The following is a 21,511-nucleotide window of genomic DNA, read 5'->3' as shown; positions in this document are numbered from 1 at the left end:
ATATTCTGTTTATGGCACTATACACGTTGTATCTTCAGTTTCTACTCTGAAGTGACAGACTTCTCTAATAAAGATTAGCCAAATTAGTGCTGAGTAAATTCCACATATGTTGGATTGGCCTCAGACATAATTCAGATTGTTTTTTTTAATACCTCAATATGTTTTTCCTCAGTTTTCATTGCATTTACCACTACTTTATGTCCTAGAGGTAATTATATAAACACAGTTATCTCATCTATAACACAGGGCGACAGGCTGATATTACTGTATTTGCCTTAGAATTTCGGATATTGGAGATTTAGCTGATTTCACTTTCCAAAGTTATCTTCGTGATACCACCAAATTATTCTAAATCTAACATTTTCCCATGTGCATTCATTCTGAAGGATTCAAACTATTTTCTTGATTCTTTATTAATCCTCACAATATGCGCCAAAGGGACCATTGTCAAATGTCAAGCCCATTTTCCAGATGGAGGATTTGAGCAGCTTAACCAAAGATAAGTCAGTCATATCCTCAAAGGAGTGAAGTTACAGACCAAACATGGCCCAAGACCTGCTGGTTCCTGGCTGTTGCTTTGTTTATTAAGGAACATGGCTTCTCTAGGTTCCCCTCTGGTGCTGGTCTTCAGCTGGTTACTAGGCAACTTGAGCTACCCCAGCCAGGCTGGTTCATAATACTAGAACATCAAAGTCCTAGAAAAATTAGGCAAAATCCTGCCATTGCATACATGTTGAATTTAGTCCAGTACTGTGCCATTCTAGTCAAGATCAGCCAGCAAGATAATAATAATAATAATAATAATAATAATAATAACAGAGAGCTTTGAAGGGTGACCTAACACTGTACATCTGATAGATTTGATTTAATTTTAGGCTGATAATTATTACAGGTGCCTTAGAACACAGAAGAGGAAAAATAAAGTACAGCTGCTTGCTCTACAGAACTCAGAGCCCAAGGTACTGGAACAAATATTTGTACCACATGGAAAGATGATGCAAAGGGGATGATGTGAGGTCAAGTTAGAAAAGAGAACTCATCTGATAATTGGGGGGGGGGGGAGGACTTGAGTTTAGCTTCATTGACCTTGCATGGTAATTATAAAATGGAGAGCAAGAAGGTGAAGGTAGAGGGTGCAAATTACCCCAGCTACTTATTTCTAAAGCATAAAAAGGAAGTCCTCATAAGAGTAAGAGGAGGAAAACAAGCTCTGTGCAGTAATGTATAGTCCTCAGTGTATGCATTCACGTGGGCCTGGTTATGTGGAGTGGGCTTTGTCATTGAGGACACAAAAGGTTATGAGATGTGGACCTGGGCTTTGCAAACATCAGATCCACAAATCTACAGTCCAGTCACTAGGCACAGTGAGGGAGTGGCAGACCGAGCCTCCAGCTTCCCATTGTGCACAGGATTTATTGTCAGGAACATTTCACTCCACTTTGTTTAATGAGGGGGCATTTTGGCCAGACCTAAACAGTAAAATATTCAAATTATCTTAGTTTTTAAAATATCACTACAATTTTATGTCACTAAAAACTTGTGTCAGGCAATTAACCCCAGAAGTACTTTGCACCCTGCCCTGCCTGCTCCTTTCCCCATCCCCCATCAACCTCACAGCAAGGCAGAACCACTTTGTGAGAATGTGTCTCTTAAAAATCCTCTGGTTGTTTCTTTGTTCATTTGTTGCTTTTAATTTTATATCCCACACAGGAGTGAAATAATATGGTTTATATGACTTATTTCATGAACCATGATATTCTCAACATCTTATATATTCTCACTAACAATGTCACCCTAATAAATTTAATTTTAAAAAATGTTTAAAACCCTCTGATTGCATGTGGTTCTGCTCAGGTAGGCACTCTGAAACAGCAATATCATCCTAAATAAGACACAAAATAGAATATATCACATGTAAAGTACCCCGTCACAACTACAACTGTGGCATAGAGTAAACACTAGCCAACAGCATATACTCTCTCAAGGAAGAGATGCTACTATTTTCATTCTTCAGTGTTCTAGCTAATGCAATAAGCCTTAAAAAGTAAAGATGTATGTCAATATTCGAACACATTCATATTATACTGATTTGCAAATGATATATGATGATGTCCTAGAAAAATTAAGAAGCACAACGAAAAGTAAATTGGGGTAGGGCAGGGGCTGGGTGGAGGGGGACAAAGAGGAGGGATATCTGTAATGCTGTCAACAATTAAAAATAAAATAAAATAAAATAAAATAAAATATGTGGCACCTAAAAAAAGTAAATTACTGGATTAGAGGTAAAATAACTTAGTAAGGTACTGGCTACCAGAAAAAAAAATATTTTGAAAATGAATTCATTTTCTAGTAGAAACCAGATAGAAATAGAAACGAAAATGGAAGGGGAGATCACACACACACACACACACACACACACACACACACACACACACACTTATCCCCCTAATAATAAGAAACAAACACTACAAAACATGTAGGAAAAAATTTAACAAAGAAATGGTGGGAGGGAGAGAAGGAGTGGGAAAGGAAGGGAGAGGGAAGGAGAGGGAGGGGGAGGGGGAGAGGGAGAGAGAGAGAGAGAGAGAAGAGAAAATCTATTAGTTGCCTCCTGCATGTGCCCCGACCAGGGACAATACTCCAACCAACTGAGCCTCACCAGCCAGGGTGAGAGAACTATATATTTTGAGGCATATAAAACAAGACCATAATAAATGTAGACACATAACATGCTCCTGGATTGAAAGTCTTCATGTAATTAAAATGTTCATCTTTTTGAAATAAATAAATATCATTCAATTTCCATCAGAAACACAATAAGCTTTATTTTAAAATTGAAGATAGTGATTTAAGAATACATATAAGAAAACAAAGTATGCCAAATGGCCTAGAATGCTTTTGAAGGGTAGAAAATAAAGAGAGATTTATCCTCCATGCTATTAAAATTAAAAACTACTGTATTCCAAAATATTCCTCTCAGCACCTGCTTCTTGGGAACTCAACATGACACAGTAATGATAGTTTGTCACTCAACCATATTTTGATGGGGCTGTCAGAATTCAATTTCAATGCTGTGTTCTTTATCCAGATAAAGGAAGATGATAGGAAAGTGGGTTTAAGCTTTTTAAAACTGGACCCTACTGCCAATTGGGTCTATAGATTCAGAAAACATTCTTCATGATCCCTTTCCTATGTCTTATGGCTTTTTTTTAAAACCTTGGCCTTTGTGACCTGGTCCTTCTTCTTGCCTGGATCATCTGACTTGTATCTTGTCCAGCACAACTCCTCCCTCTTTTGTGTGTGATTCTGTGACTTGGCAACCCTCCGGTGTTTTGTTCTGGCTTGGCCACCTTTATGCCCCACTTGGCTTTGGCCCAATATCCATCACATTTTTCCCTTGCTCCATCCTTGCAGGCAGTTCCACAATTCCTGATTTAGTCATAGCCTCATTCACAATTATATTGCTCCTTCCCTGAAGAAACCTGCCTCCAGAGGATTATGACAAGTGGCTAGCCCATGAGTGGTTTGGAGTCTTGGGCCATGTCTTATTAATCAGCCAGGCACTAAGGTTGCAGTTGTATTTATTTGCTAGGGTTTCCATAACGAAGTACAACAGTCTAAGTGGCTTACAGAACAGAAATGTATTTTCTCACAGTTCTAAAACCTACAAGTCCAAGATCAAGGTGTTAGCATGATTGCATTCTTTTGAGGGTTCTCTCCTTGGCTTGTAAATGGCCATCTTCTCCCTCTGTCTTCACATGGTTTTTCCTCTGTGCATGTCAGTGTGATAATCCCTTCTTATAAGGACACCAGTCATATTAGACTATAGCCAACCCCAATGATCTTATTTAACACAATTACCTCTTTAAAGGCCCTATCTCTAAATAGTCAAATTTTGAAGTCCTGGGGGTGGGGTAGGTCTTCAACATATGAATTTTGGGAGGGACACAATTCAGCCCATAACAGTGGTCAAACTACCTAAGTTAAAATTGCTGAGCACATATACAGGTGATTCTTATTATTTGCAGCAGTTACGTGCTATAAAGTCACCATGAACACTGTATTAGTGAATACTTAAACATTGCTTCGGGGGGGGGGGGAAGAAATACAAAGTTAGCTTCCTGAGTCTCCAGTCACAACATTCTCATCAACTGATTAGTATATAACCTTATTTTAAGTATGCTTATGTTTAAGATACCTTATTTACTACTTATTGTTGGTTCATTAATATTGACCTCAAGGCCAACATCATTATAACTCAGCCCTGAACAAAGCTTATCTAACACATGTATTTTGACTGTAAGGCACAACACAGAATTCTTGTGTTTGACAACATCAGGCAGCACTTCAGGATTATACTTGGGAGTCACTTTCAACAGTGAAGTCACTAACAAAAAGCACAAAATGTTTTCAAACATGACACTAAAGTGACCAGAAAAGGGTACTTGTTTACAGCAGAAGAGCTTAAATAAGTAGGCAGACCTTCATCTTACTCAACCTCAGTTGGAAGCACACGTGTGCTTTGGAAGGTTATTTTTTTTGTTGTCGCCATGCATATGTACATAAATGACCTTGAAAGTACTGCAAGTATTGATTTGGAGGTTACAAATATATTTTAGTGAGTAGATGAATTTACAAACATAGAACCAGCAAATAAAGAGAACTGACTAGGTGTCAAGTATTGCATTAGGTTCTAGAGCAGTGGTTCTCAACCTGTGGGTCGCGACCCCTTTGGGGATCGAACAACCCTTTCACAGGGGTCGCCTAAGACCATCGGAAAACACATATATAATTACATATTGTTTTTGTGATTAATCACTATGCTTTAATTATGTTCAATTTGTAACAATGAAATTGGGGGTCACCACAACATGAGGAACTGTATGAAAGGGTCGCGGCATTAGGAAGGTTGAGAACCACTGTTCTAGAGCACAGTGTGGAACAAGGCAGTTTCTGTCTAGCAGGGGACAGGGTGATAGGGTGCCAAAAAGGGGATTAATGAATGACCTGCTGATGTGGAGTTGGCAAGAGTGTTCTGATTCCTTGAATCCTCTGGAAAGGAAGAGAATTCTAAGCATCTGCCTCCTAAAGGCACTTCACCATTACTCTGTTTACTGAATGAATTGTATCTCTTTTCAGAGAGTACCGTGATTGGGGTAAGACCCAACTAAAGTCCAAGATGAGTTATGGAGTATGTCAGTATGCCCTTGTGTGTTCTGTGTCTCCCTGTACTTGAATTACATGGGATGTGCATTCCTCTTATTCATATAGTCCCTGGCTGCAACACTTTCCCTTTCCAGTGTGGCCACGGCTCATTTCCTTTTAGTGCTCTCTGCAGTGGCCACAGCCAATATTCTGAATGGTGGCAGCATGGGGATAAAGGACACACCTCTGATCTTAGACTCACATGGCATTGTTCTACTTCCCATTCTGCCACTGAACATTAAAACATGTATTCTGGACTTTGGCTATATATGAGAACCATCTGAGAGGGTAGCTTTTTAAAAACCATCAGTGCTAGGCTCCAACCCTGACCAATTATATTGGTTCTGGAAGTGGAGCCCAGGCATCTCTAGTTTCTAAAGCTTCCAGATAGATTTACTGTGCATTCAGAGTGGAGAACCACCACCTTGATCTCTTTCCATCTCACTTCCTTCATCTGAAGAAAAAGATGCTGGTCCAGGATACAGCTATGAGCTAAAATTGTAAATTGTATTTCAACCTTACCAAGGTACTTCCTCCTCCAGTCTTCCTTTCATTGATGTAGCTTTTATAGAAAAGATGTCAATTAACGGATTTCCTTCCCAGTAGCATGTTTACAACATAATTTAATGTCTTTCTCCTTTTTTATAACTTTGAAAGGAAGTAAAGTGATTTTTCTTCTCCACAAAATAAAAACACGAAAGTACCAAAAATTTAACTTAACATTCACTGAATGGAAAGAAGAGTACCATGATCTTTCACATGTTAGTTGAACTTGAATGCTCTATGGCAGTGGTCGGCAAACTCATTAGTCAACAGAGCCAAATATCAACAGTATAGCGATTGAAATTTCTTTTGAGAGCCACATTTTTTAAACTTAAACAATATAGGTAGGTACATTGTTATTAACTTAATTAGGGTACTCCTAAGGCTTAGGAAGAGCCACACGCAAGGGGCCAAAGAGCCGCATGTGGCTCGCGAGCCGCAGTTTGCCGACGACGGCCTATGGTATGAATGTGGATGCCATTTCATATCTCTGAGGGCATTCCTTGAGCACTTAAGTCTGAATGCCATCACTGCAACTGGAGAGAGCAGGAAAGACACAGAGCTGAGCCAGACTGGTTTTTTGTTTTTGAAAAAAAACATGCCTGGGACTCTGAAAAATAGCTCAGATCAAATCTATGAAATAAGCATAGAAAATATCCGAGTGGGCAGATGAACAGAGCAGAGGTCACAAGGCTCTCCCCACAGGCCAAATGCTGAGTGAAGTAACAGCCACACTTGGGCAGAGTTCTCATCAAGAGACACTAAAATTCCACACTTGAGTTACTTACCCTTCCTTGGATGATATGTAGCAAGTCTTCTTCAGCAAAACTAAGTGGTGAGAATAATTTAGATATACTGATCAGCAGTGGTGCAAAGAGACTCTTTCTAAATGGAATTTTAAAAAAATATATCCCCTGCTAATCTGGTATGTCTGAACACTCACTTCAGGGACTAGATAGGGGGGTAAAATATATAGTTGGCCTCCACCAGTCAAGATATAATGTTTTCCAAGACTGTCAGCAGTTAAGTAAAAGGGTGATGGAAAAAAGCTGTGCAAAAGTCTGAATTGGTGTCTAGCAGCTTCCAGCATGTCCCAGAAGTTTGGCAGAACTGATTAGGAAAGCAGCAGTTACTGCAATTCACATGGACAGCAAGTGACACTCAGTGACATCTTCAATGACTACATGCAGTCAGATCCTAGATCAGAAAAATATCAAGGCTGGATAGAGGGTGTTGTCCATGACAGAGAGAAGTAAGCTTATAGAATGTATCTACATGGTATGAATCAGGAACCATGGGGTCAGGAAGCAGAAATGAGGAAGCCAGGCTCAAATATTGGGCCCCAAAGGTTGAATGACTGTGGGAATCTAAAGTGAGAAGGCAACATACTCAGGCTTTTATGAACAAAAACAGAATGTGATGGAAGGAAACTTGACTTGGGGTGGTGAACACACAATACAATGTACAGATGATGCATTATAGAACTGAAGACCTGAAACCTATATAATTTTATTAACCAGTCACCCCAATGAACTAAATGAAAAAGAAAAAATTAATAAGCAACAACAATAAAATTATCTTGGGATTAGGGGCTTCCTCGTAGGGTGACCAACCATCCTGGTTTGTCTGGGACGTTCTCTGTCTTTGCACTCAAAGTCCTGCACTCAGGGAAAATTCACAGACTTGGGAAAGCAGGGACAGTAGCTTATCCTGTTGCTGTGAAATCCTGAACCAACACCAGACATTTTCTGAGTAAGAGGCAGCCAATTGCAAAAAACAAAAAAACAACAACAAACAAACAAAGAAAACTATATAGGATATAGCTGATTTGAGGGGAGAAGTCAGAGAAGGACTAGGGAATCAAGAATACACCTTATATTAGTATTCTAAATGGTTACATAGCTTAATAATTATGCAAACTAGTTGTAAAGATTGGGAGCTAATATACTGCATAGATTATACACGTATAACTACACATGTATGCACACAGATATGGGGTACACTGAACTTCAAAGCCCAAATGAATAGAAACACATTTTCTTTTTTAAATATATTTTTATTTATTTCAGAGAGGAAGGGAGAGAAAGAGAGAGATGGAAACATTAATGATAAGGGGAAATCATTGATTGGCTGTCTCCTGCATGACTCCCACTTGGGCAGAGCCTGCAACCTGGGCATGTGCCCTTGACCGGAATTGAACCCGGGACCCTTCAGTCCACAGGCTGATGCTCTATCTACTGAGACAAACTAGTGAGGGCAGTTTTCTTTTTCTTGCTTTATTTGAGAGTGTACAGTAAAAGGGATTTTTTTCAAATGATTTTTATATTATTTTATTTTTGATTGTGCTGTCATTCTTGAAACAGCTGCTTTGCTTCTCTGTCAGAGATGATGAGGGCTTTCTCAGCATCTCATTTCTGTGTGGAATTTAAAAGAGTAAAGTTTTACTCCACTCTGTGTGGGAAAAAGTGCTTCTTATAGCTACCATATATGAATGGCCATGGGATCTTCTAAATGTTTTTTCATCCCTTGGAACTTCAATTTCCTTAATTGGTATTAGAACAATGACTTTTAATCATTTTCATTTTAGTCTTTTAAAAGGAACAGAATCCTTCAAATGAAATCTTACTCAGAAAGGAATACATACATGAGATAAAGCAGAGCCACTGTGCTGAAGCCAGGTTGGGGGACCTGTAGCCTTGACCACTTTGCTATACACTCAACCGTCCCTTATCCTGCCCCGCAGACAGCCCCTGAGGTATCTGTGCCAAATCTACACAGCTCTGAAAAACAGATTTTTAAAATTACCAATTGGATGATCTTCAAGTTGTCTCTGGGTCAGAAATCCTACAATGCTTCGGCCATCTGCAACATTATCACTATTTTCCAGAAATGGATTAGCTGCCCCTATTTTCAGAGTCCTGGCCTCAATATCTCTCCCTCTCTCCAACACACATACTACACAGAATACAGTCAGCGAATCAGCTTGGTTGGGCTTTACTTACTCTCAAAGTCAAATAATGTGAAGAAAACGTACTGAAATGATCATCTTTGGATCCTGGGAATACGGGTGACTGATTTCTCATAGTGTGTGTGTGTGTGTGTGTGTGCACGCGCGCATACACACACACACACACACACACACACACACACACACTAGTGCTTTTTTATATTTTATACAATTTGGATGAAATACTTATTTGATCTTGTGCCAAACCCTGGGGCTTAGACATGGCCTAATCTGCTATATTTGACTTACTACCTACTCTGTTCTTACTGTTTCCTCTTGGCTCCTCCCTTTCACCTTACATCCCTGCTATGACAATGCACTTTTTAAATTTTTCCCTTATATTGTTTTCCACCTTGTATTTCTTCCTCCTACTTTAGTTTCCCATGTGAGTTTCTAATATTAGCTTTAATGTCCCCTGCTCCCAAGAGATTATCCAACTGTAAGATACCACACTTTGTTTTTGTTTCAAGTGGGTATTCCTAGGAGCTAATTGCCTAGCAAAGTCTTCTTCCCTCACTGCAAATAGCTTTAGTCACCCTGTGCCCACCTCCCAGCCTTAGGGGGTGATCTACTCCCAGTTCTGTTGACCTCACAGAATCTGATTCCCTGTAAAGAGGATGTTCTGATAAGCAGAGACAAGTCCTTGAATCTGATAACCCTGGGTAGTATATCATTTGGTCTCTGAGGATAAAGACCCTCCAACTGAGTCTCAAGCAGTGCCAAAGGATGTGTCCCTCCCTTTGCCATATACAGTAAAGCTTATGGATATATATTGATGATCCTATCACCATAAAAGGATCAGGGCAACTGTATATTGTAAAATGATAGAAGAATCAGGTCTTTGGTTGCTTTAGGAAAAAGGATGATCAAAAAAACCCAAAATCTTTTATTTCATTTTTTTCCCATTGCAGTAGTTGATTACAAGGAACACTCAATAGTCTGGCAGTGTCAACCATTCTTATCTTCCAGGACCTGAATCAAGCCTGATCTGGTTCTCTTGGTCTTTTGTTTCCAGATTCTGTCTGATGTCATTCTTCTGTCAATACCCTTGCACATTACAAACTACCCAACCTTGCTACTTGCTGATCCTTAAGAAAAGATGGCGGTGGATAGATTTGAGTCAGGGAGAAAAACATTTTCCACCACTGATGGATTTTTTTTTTTTTACTTTCAGCATATTTTCTAAACTCTGTAAATCTCATTTTCCCCCCCATTAAAACAGAAGAGTTGCCTCAGAGGATTGTTGTGAAAGACTAAAGTATGATATTGATTAAATATTTGGCATAATACCTATCCCTTAAAAGATGATGACTTTTATTTACATAAAGCAGGGTTATTCAAAGTGTGGTTTGTGGACTAGTGCTAGTTGTTCATTACTAGTTAATGGTGAAAAAAAAGTACAGAAATTGAGAGCTCATACTTAGAAACTTTTAGACTGGAAATTTTCCTTTAAGAAAAACTGGTCCTTTCCCAAACATACTTAAAGAAGCACTGACATAAATGGGACCTCAGTTGAGGAAATGTCTGGGGTACCGCTTAGTCTATATCACCTGGAAAGACATTCTTAAGAAATTCCAAGTAGTTATAAGAAGGGAAGGGGTGGGGAAGAATGAAGAGGGAAAAGGGGTCAAATACATGGTGACAGGAGAACACTAGTCTTTGGGTGGTGAGGACATAACAGCACGTACAGATGTTGCATTATAAACTTATATACCTGAAATTGATATGTTATTAACTATTGTTACCCCAATAAATGTAAAAGAAAGACAAATATTCCATAACCTCTCCCTTTTCTGCTGGCCAATTACCTTCAAATCCTTGAAAGTCCTCCCATCACACCATCACATTCATGAAGGGCTTCTTTCCCTGTTCTGTTCATCTGTTGGTGTCTGTTAAGGAAACACAAATTAATGTTAACATTTGTTCAAAACATAACTCAGAAAATCTGTTTCAAAAACACGCAGGACGCATTCCAAAGCCAACTGGCATTTCTGATTTGTGTTACCCATGCCATTTCCTAAAGCTGTCAGGGGATAATTAAAAGTCAGAGGGGAAATTTTAATTCTTTTCATGTTGAGGTATAGTGGCTATAGTAGGAAGAAAGCATTAACACTTTCAGGGGAGGAGGGAGGAGCGCTTGATTAAATCTAAAGAAAACAGTCAATTGTAGGCATAAGCTGTGGTCACTTTATCCATTAGTTTCAGGATGAGCGCAGCATTTGGAGCACAGTCTTTTCAAGGCATTGGCACCAGGCCATTCCTGAAGCACACAGTCATTATGGAGACATTTAATTAGAGCATTTTGCTTGATTGCCTATGGACATAGGAGGGGCAATGTGCCATCTAGCCCTTTTAGGGTCAAGTAATGGCTGGAGGGAAGACCAGCCTGATAAGTCATGCTAATTCTATGAGGTTAGGGACTTCATATTACTTCCATTTTTATAACCCCCGTGCTCAGAATAGGGCCTGGAACATAGTAGGCACTCAATAAAATATCTGTTGAATGAATAAATGATTTCAGGGTCACCAAAGCTAGAATCCTTCTAGAAACCTGGTTCCATCACTGTTTCAGCTCAGTATGCTCTGGTCTTAGTAACTTACAGAACCAGGGTTCAAATACAGACCTGCTCAGAGTTCAATGCTCATTCTACAACAGCATGCTTCAGAGACAACACCAGAAACAAATACCATGCTCTCTACAGTTGGGGAGGCCCCAGAATGTGTGCTCTGGGCCACCCTTCCCCAGACACCATGGGGCTGAGTTACTCTTCACTTATCTCTCCTCTCTAAAAAGGGATAGGGATATATAGTGGTACCTTAAATTTATTATCAGGAATATAAAATTGGACTCTTCTACCATGGACAAATAAGTCCTCCCTCTCTATCACCATCTATGGAATGTGCTCTGGCCCTGTCTTGAAGAACCCAACCAGGCCCTTGAAGTATAAAGCCCAAATGGAATCCGGTTCTACAAATCCATTCCAGTCTCATCTTTATTTATCTTCCCTACTCCAACAGCCTCATGACAGCAGACTACATGACCCTTGAGCATCCTTCACTTGAATTTTGTTTAATACACTAAAATAACTAACAACAGTGTTTAATTTAAGTAAACATGATAGCACTTTCCAAGTAAATTGACCTCCTTTCTTTGATCAGCCAAAACAAAAAAAATTTAAGATGAGCTCTGTATTGTGCCCTGAAGAGTGGAAAATTCAGACTTTGTTATATAGAGAGAGCAAAGGACTTTCAGACTCACAAACTCAGAGTCATTTGATTTGTCATCAATAATCTAATTTAGTGGCTTTATAAGGGGGCTTGGGAATGATGGGGTTATAATAATTGGGTCCAGGAAAAAATAGAGGTGAAGGCATGGGTTAAGATTAAAAGAAAATAAGAAAGATTAGAAAGGAGGGGTTAAAAAGCAAGCAATAATGAATTAAAAGTTCAAACTCAGCTCCTAACTATTGCCTCTTCCTGGACTAAAAGTTATGAGAAGTATGAAGAATGTATTTCTGTGTCATCTTTAGGTAAAATATGTCTTACACTTAGCTAAATAATCATATGTGAATTTAAAGCAAAGCAAAATGTCAAAATATTTAGAGTATTGAAAATGTGTGCTAGAGATGATATGGAAGAAGAGAAGTATATTGAATCACAGCTTGCAAAACAGGGAAGTGAGGAAGAATAAAAAAGGGGGTTATACATATATGTTCTTTGGTTAATCCCTTCATCTTCTTTCATCCAGTCTCCCCCTATCCATCCTCTCTGACAACTGTCAATCTGTTCCATGTATCCATGCTTTTGTTTCTATTTTGTTCATTAGATTCACAGACAACAGTGTGGTGATAGTCAGAGGGAAGGGCGGTGGAGATAGGTGGAGGTGGGCAAAGGGATGGGGGAATGGGAACATCTGTAATAGTGTCAACAATGAAAATAAAGATAAAAGGGGAGTTAAAAGTCAGAGAGAAGAGTTTGGATGTGATGATTTGTATGGGAAAGGGTCTTGGCTAGGAACAGAGGGTGTACTCAAATAAGTTAACTCAAGAGGGTTTACTAAAAGGATTCTTTACAAAGGTCTGTGGTCAGGATTAAAGAAAGCTAACTAGGGATAGTGAAACACCCAGGAGCCAGAAACAGCAGGAAGCTGTTATCTTCCTAGGCTTGAGGGCACAGAGTGGAGCCATCACTGGAAACTGGAAAGAGCTGTAGTTGTAAGAGAGAGTCACTTTCTAGGAACTATGGCCTTTCCTTCCCTCCTCCTTCCCTCCCTCTCTCCCTCCCTCCCTCCCTCCCTCCCTCCCTCCCTTCCTTCCTCCCTTCCTTCCTTCCTTCCTTCCTTCCTTCCTTCCTTCCTTCCTTCTTTTGCCCCCTCTCTCCCACCCTCCTTCTCTGCCTTACTTCCTTGTCTATTTACTTTAATTAATGTAAAGATACATTTTTCTTGGCTTGTATTTTTGTGTTATGATGTCACTTTTTAGTGTCTGTTTTTTTATTTGTCCATGTTTTCTTTGGTTTGTGCTACAAAAATTGGGTTTGAAACTTTTCTACCCATTTTTAAATGAGGTATAATTGACATACAACACCATATTAGTTTCAGGTTTACAACATAAAGATTTCATGCTTTATATATTGCAAAATGATCACCACAATAGTCTAGTTAACATTTATCACCACATATAGTTACTTTTTTTTCTTGTAATGAGAACATTTAAGATCTACTCTCTCAGCAACTTTCAAATACACAATATATCATTATTAACTATAGTCCCATGTTGTACATTATATCCCCAGGACTTATTTTATATCTGGAAGTTCATACCTTTTGACTCTCTTCACGTATTTCACTTACATGCCATCCATTGCTGTGGCAAACACTAATCTGTTCTCTGTATCTATGAGCTTGGACTTCTTCAATTCAACATATAAGTGAAATCATACAGTATTGGTCCTCTGTCTGACTTATTTAAGTTACCATAATGCCCTCAAAGTCCATCCACGTTGTCACAACGGGTAAGATTTCATTCTTTTTATGGTTGAATAATATTCTATTGTATATTTCCTATCCATTTTTAATTGAGATATTATTCATACCTCATAAAATCCACCCATTTAATATACACAAATAAATGGTCTTAGTGTATTCACAAAGTTTTGCCACCATCACCACGATCTAATTCAAGAACATTTTTATCACCCACCAAAACCCCATATCCATTAACAATCACTCCCCATTTTCCTCTCTCCACAAGTTGCTGGAAACCACCATCTATTTTCTCTCGCTGAATTTGTCTTTTAACAGAACAACAAAGCCTCTACCAAATTTCTGCTTAGCTGGAAGGGAGCTGATGGAATAAATACCCCAACTTCTCTTTCCTTCCCTACTATGATATCCTGCTGGTGCCTCCTATTGACTGAAATCATATTGAGGCCAGATGTCGATAAAGCCTGATTTGTTCAGTTCATTAATGTCAGCCTCCAGAGGCACAAAGCAGGATGAGGGGTGGAAGGGAATCTGAAGGGACAGGAAAAAACAAGTGCTCCAGTGCCCTACAGATTCTTGATGAGAAGATGTTAGGGAGAGAATGGATTGCCAGACAACTAGAAAGTAGAAAGGGTGTGTAATCCTGGGGCAAGGAGCTGGGACTCCATGGTGGAAGGAGGTGCCCCTGGGGATAATGGGTCTATTCAACCGAACGAAATCAGGGGGTCTATGGTCACAGTGTTTTCAATGTCCTTATGCAACAAAAGATTAATCATGGCATCCTTTCATTTTAATTTTAAGTGGATTCTGGAGACCAAAGAAAATGATTCATCATCCATTATTCATATTTCATTTTCATTTTTATCTGTATCAATGTGACTTTGTAGACATGACATTGAGAATTGTATTTATCCTTTCTTTATGGTACCCTACAATAAATAAAAAGCTTATTTTCTAATTATATGATGGGAGCCTGTACAACTAGATTTGTCTAATATATTTACTTAAAAACTGATTTCTTTTTGCAGTATAAGTTGGCCTTATCATCAAGGAATTGCAAGCCATAATAAAAATAGTTGTCCTTAAAAGGAGAAAAATTAATGGTTATTTAAGTGTTTCAGTCTCTCTAGCTGATTATATTTCTTGGTGTTCTGTCAAAAAGCAAACACAATTTGCATGGCCAGTGTTGCTCAGTGGTTGAGCATTGACCTATGAAGCAGGAGGTCACAATTTGATTCCCTGTAGGACACATGCCAGGGTTGCGGGCTTGATCCCATTGGGGCAGGTAGGAGGCAGCCAATCAATGATTCTCTCATCAATGATGTTTCTATCTATCTCTCCCTTTCCCTTCCTCTCTAAAATCAATAAAAATATATTTTTTAAAAAGCAAACACAGCTCAATATTTTCCACAGAGTTGGTCTTATGGTTATATTAAATTACCTCCAAGGATTGAGTAATGAGGACAGATAATATCAATATTCAGTTTCATGGATGGATATTAAAGTTGGAGATGACTCCATCAGTGTATATGTAATCAACAGTCCTGCCAATCAACCAGTCAACAAATATTAATTGAGAATTTACTATATACAAAGTACTGCAGATTTTTCTGAAGATGAGGAAGTAATATGACATTATTTTGTCCCTCTGGGGACTTATGATCTATATATTAAAATAAGAAAAATAAATATAGAGGTGGGGCTATAAGCCAGGGTATCATCTGGGGAGATCAGCTTACTGACACCCAAGAGCTTCGGAATGTGGCATTCACCTATGTATTCTATGTATTCACAGTCTAAACTCTGGTTCTTAGCTTGTCAGGTTCACAAAATTAATCCTGTCAGTGTCCCAACTATGTTACCAATCAGGGATGTGACATACTAATTCTAAATACCTAAGAGCCACTCTAACTGTTTTGGATCAGTGGATAAAGCATGAGCCTGTGGACTGAAGGGTCCCAGGTTCGATTCTGGTTAAGGGCACATGCCCTGGTTGAGGGCTCAATCCCCAGTAGGGGGCATGCAGGAGGCAGCCAATCAGTGATTCTCATCGTTGGTGTTTCCATCTCCCTCTCCCTTCCTCTCTGAAATCAATACAAATATATTAAATACCTAAGAGCCTAACATATAAGCCAGAATGAAGATATAGAAAATATAGCTATCAGGCTGGTGAGTAACCCATGTAGGCTGAGCATCGTATATGTATATTTGATACACATTGCCAAGAAATGTTTCATGTTAAACATAGAATTAAATAATAGGATTTTTCTAATTTTTAATTTGTTTAAAATTAAATTTATTGGGGTAACATCTCTCTATATGTATGAAAGCCTAAGCAACTGTTATGACCGGGCGACCAGTCGACCAGCTGGTTGATGTGCACTGTCCATGAGGGGTAAGATACTCAACACAGAAGATGCCCCCCTGGTGGTCAGTGCACCCCCACAGCCAACCTCCTGGCTGGCCAACCTCCCATGGCCCCTCCCCCTGGCCAGCCGGCCCCAATCAGCCTGGCCAAGGGACCCCACTTGTATATGAATTTGTGCACTGGGCCTCTAGTTGATAAATAACATTATATAAGTTTCAAGTGTTATTAATTTGCCAATCTTGAGCAATCCCCTTCTTTGAAAGCAGCTCTGAGATTAGTTCTGTAATGGAGACAGGCTTGGTTAAGGTTGGAGTGAGGGCAGGATGATGTTAGGCTGGACAGGTTATGAAGTATGGAGGTTCCCCAAAGGGCACTCACAACTGTTGCCATTTTTTTAAGTTAAAATAATTCATTTTTTCAAAATCAGCTTCTTTTCACCCTTCTGTGAACCAAGAAGAGGCATTGTATGGGAAGGGGGAATAATATTATTTAAGTAAATAGTAAAACTTTAATCTCTGAGAACTCTCCAAAAGAAATTTTTAGCAAGAGTATGCTAATGAAGGTGATGTCAAGGCAGTTTTCACATCAGTTACAGAACCAAATCTAGGAGATTCTAAGAAGAGTGATACATAACAATAAATCTTATTGTCATTCATTATTTTCATTTTTAGAATTGTAGCAGAGGAAGCTTTCTAATACATTCCAATGGTATTACATTTGCTTTACCCTCAAAATTAATGTTTAGCACCTGATGTTTATGAAAAAAATGCTGCATTTCTCACATTAGTCAATAGAGAAACAATCACTTTATGAATCATTGCTGGAAATTGAAATTTTTTCAATTACTGCACACATATGTGGTCTGTGAACATTGAAGACTAATAAACAGAAGAGTTCCAATCCTAAAATGAGTTTTCTGACTTCTCAGTAATTTAATCCAGAAATGCTTTGGACAGATATCCAATTGTCTGCATAGAACTTGGAAGAGCAAGGATTTCATATTTTAGACTTCATGGCCTTGAAACTTGCCTCTCTGGGTGCTGAGCATTTTTATTCATTCCATAAGATAAAGAAGAGAGAAGAAAACTGGTTTCAAAAAATGAAAGTGAATAAATGCAGGATGAATAATCAGCTCTTTAGGCATGCTTGCTCTGTGAACAATGTTGGCCATTGAAAATAGCTTTAAATTCATTACTACTAGCACTTGTAGCAGCCTGCACAGACCAACATGCAGGAGCTATGTTTAATTTTCATTCTTTCTTTTAAAATTCCTGTCCTCTTGGTAACTTATTTAATCCAACAGAGTGGGCTCTATAGTGTGCTTTTCATTTCCAATCCAACTGTTGCAAAGAGGTAATGGATATATTAATCAGTGGGTGGCCATGAAAGTTGAAAGCCATTTGTTGACTCTGCAGTGGTAGCTTACAGATCTCAGATTTAAGAGATAAACTCTCTACCTGATCCCTGGGATATTATATATAGTAAATAATGGCAATCACTAATTATTAATCTCACAAGCTACATGTTTTAACAAATATCATAATCATCACATATCCTCATGTTAGAGGGTTTCATCAACCAGAAATCTAAATGTGGGTCCTACAGTGAGAAGAGTATCTGTTTTGGACAGGAGACTTTCTCCTAAAATTCAAAAGGTGCATTTCATCAAGATGAAATTAGCTCTATTGTTTTCTATGAGGAAGCATCCTCAAGCAAACAAAGATTTGATAAAACAATTTCTTGCCCTCTCTGATTTGCCTCAAACTCTACTTCTTGGTTCATGTCCATGGTACATTAATAAGTCCTTCCTTAATCTCTATTTTTTAAGTGGGGAAATGATGCCCATATTTTAGGATGACCATATCTCTGCAGGAAGTCCCATAAGACTTCACGAGGAGACCTGATAAAGGATGTTGATATATTAGAAATCTTTCAACACTTTCCCTGAAGAAATTGACTTTGGGACTCTTAATAATGGGCTTTCCATCTGTCACTTGTGTGTATGTGGAATTCAATATAATAGAAACCAAAATGTCATCAAGAAAGTGACACTTACTGCAAAGGAATAATAAACATAGCTATTAAAAATAGTTGTGGGCATATAGTAGATTTTAAGTGACTTGAAAAATAGCATCAATCATATATAGGATGAGAAATAAGTTTATTCACTTGAATAATAACTATAAAAAGTATGACTGTCAGTTAATAAACATGCTGACTTGGGAAAATTGATCAACTTATATGAACTTGAGATTCCTCATTGGAAAAATATGGCAATTAATCATTGTTCTGCCTACCACATGGTATGGGTATTTTGAAAATTGTAAAGCATTCTGTATACATTAGGGGTTATCAGTGTCAGTAAATAATATTTATTTTTAAAAAATATTTTTATTTATTTCAGAGAGGAAGGGGGAGGAAGCTTGAAACATCATATTGAGCTTGCAACCTGGGCATGTGCCCTGACTAGGAATCGAACCATGACCTCCTGCTTCATAGGTCGATGCTCAGCCACTGAGCCGTGCCAGTTGGGCAATACTGATTTCAAATGATATGTTTGAACATATGAAATGTCTTTATTTTTTTCTTTTATTTAGAATTTTTTAATAGTAGCATCATATAGACTAAATACTGTGTATTGATCCTTATGACACTACTAGTGGTCCGGTGCACGAATTCATTCACATTGAAAGGAAATTAATTAGAAGAAATATTTTAATATCGCTATTTGCCCTTTCTCTATAATAGAAGTGTCAACCAAATTCATGATCGATAATGACAGATTGAAACACATGAGTGTGATTGGCGCCAGCGAGATCTTTGTATGTATAGCGCATGCAGGAGTTAACTTAGCCTTTTATAGATATAGATAAACTTGCTTAATTGGACCTGCTTTCTGATTTAGCTAAACTTTTCCCAGCCCAGTGAAGCACCCCAACTTGTCTTTCAGGTAATTGTCAGCAACACAGCAGTAAATATCACCATGAAGCAGATTATTATTATAGATCACACAGGGAGAACAAAGGGTAAAATATTTAACTGCAGCAATGTTTGACTATATTCTGTATAGTGAGAAAACCTGAAGTTATTTTCAAGGTTCACCATTTCTGTCTTCTTTTCAGTCAGGTCAATTTCTAAGTTTTCTAAATCTCTGTTTTTTGGATAATGAAAAGAAAATAGGATTCCACCAAATCTCCTATCTAACTACTCCAGGACTTCTGTGAGGATCAAAAGAGATGAGGCATGAGAAAATGCTTCACAGACATTTGGTTAAAGTGTAAAATGTTTCTACAGGGCTATAAAGCAAGTTGTGTTCCTGGGCTGAAGAAACTCTAAGGAGGCGAGTCGCTAGGGAGAGGAAGTGAGATATTGCTACATGATGTCATTACCCAGCACCCACAGCCACCGTTTCTGGGTTTGGGCTGGGCTTTGGGCTGTATTTTGCGCCATGGGGTCTTGGCAGTGTTGGCTGTGATTTGGTGGGGTGTCACTCTGAGGTGGTGCTGGGGCCTGTGTCCCACTTGGGGGAAGCCGAGTGTTTGTGGGTGCCAGGTCCATGGTGCCATTTCTCTGTAAATGGCTAGTGCATGTCACAGTAGCTCCTGCATTGAGTATCTGCCCCCTGGTGGTCAGTGTGTCATAGCGACTGGTTGGACAGTCGGATACTTTGCATATTAGCCTTTTATATATATACACTAGAGGCCTGGTTCACAACATTCATGCACAGGGTGGGGTGGGAGGGGGTGCCTCAGCCCGGCCTGCATTCTCTCACGGTCCGGGACCCCTTGGGCTAAGCTGGAAGGTGGACATCCCCTGAGGGGTCCTTAGCATTGCTGCGGAGGTAAGAGAGACTCCTGCCACTGTCGCTGTGCTTGCCAGCCTTGAGCCCGGTTCCCCCTGTGGGAGCGCACTGACTACCAGGGAAGAGCTCCTGCATTGAGCGTCTGCCCCCTGGTGGTCAGTGCACATCACAGTGACCATCATTCTGCAGTTCGGTCGATTCGCATATTAGCCTTTTATTATATAGGATTATTATATAGGATAGGATGGGTCAGAATCTTCTCATTTATCTGACAAGAGTAAAAAAAAAAAGGCTGCCACATGCCTCAATCAGTTGTAATTTGGTAAACTAGAAGCATAGGTGGATTTGACTTCAGGATTCTATTGCATTGCAAATATGACCTTTCCAAGCTCTGAGACTTACTGTACTTGAAAGTATAATTGTCCAAGGGACAAAATCAAAACATGAATTTCAGTAGTCAATAGATGTTAAGAACTTAGATTAAGAACTTAAAACACATCCTCAGTTATGATTTAATATGACTTTTAAGAGTATTCCAGCCGAAACCGGTTTGGCTCAGTGGATAGAGTGTCGGCCTGTGGACTGAAGGGTCCTGGGTTCGATTCCGGTCAAGGGCATGTGCCTGGGTTGCGGGCATATCCCCAGTGGGAGATGTGCAGAAGGCAGCTGATCGATGTTTCTCTCTCATCGATGTTTCTGGCTCTCTGTCTCTCTCCCTTCCTCTCTGTAAAAAATCAATAAAATATATTTTTTAAAAAAGAGTATTCCATACAGAAATATTTTATGTAACAATATTACCATCACTTTACCATCTGTATTTTATATATTACAAAAATGAGACTTATTGGGATTAAAAGGCTTGTGCAAGATCACATAATTGATTGGTGTTATTCATTCTATCTATATGAATCAAGCACATCAGATTCATAATCTCCTACTTGTATTTTCATCTCATGCTATAGACTCCTGAGCCACTGAGCTTGGTTTCCTTTCAAATAATCATAGTTCTTAAATTGTTCATTTCCTCACATGTAATTTTTGACAGAACTACATATATTAAAGTATATTGTTTTGTTTAAGCAGTACTTCTGGGTGCATTTTAAATATTGTATTTGTATCTTAATCAGCATTGATACCATTCTGATTATTGTCATTAACATTGAATGTATGGGGATACAATAGTGGACCAAAACAAATGTTGTCCCTGTCCATTACAAAGCTCATTATCTAAGCAATTAATCATACACATGTATATATGCAATGATGACCAGCTCTTTGAATCAGAGTTGCTGAGTACTCAGAGAGCATATAATAGGGAGAGTTAGTAGAGTCACGCAGGTGATGGAAAGCCTTCTTGAGGAAATAACACTTGAGCAGAGATTTGAAAAATAAGCTAAAGTGAACAAGACAAAATGGGAGGCATGAGCATGCCATGGGATTAAGCAGCATGGCAAGCATGAGGGACTCAAAAGAGACCAATATGGCTAGGGGAGGAAGAAATGAGATGAGTAGGGTATGAGATGAAGGATAATGTAAGCATAGGCCAGACCTTGTAGAGCTTTTAGGTCATATTACATTTTCTTGTTCTACCCAAAGATCACT

Source organism: Myotis daubentonii, chromosome X, assembly GCF_963259705.1.
Source record: "Myotis daubentonii chromosome X, mMyoDau2.1, whole genome shotgun sequence".
NCBI classification, from domain to species: Eukaryota; Metazoa; Chordata; class Mammalia; order Chiroptera; family Vespertilionidae; genus Myotis; species Myotis daubentonii.
Note: the sequence above shows the minus strand (reverse complement) of the source record.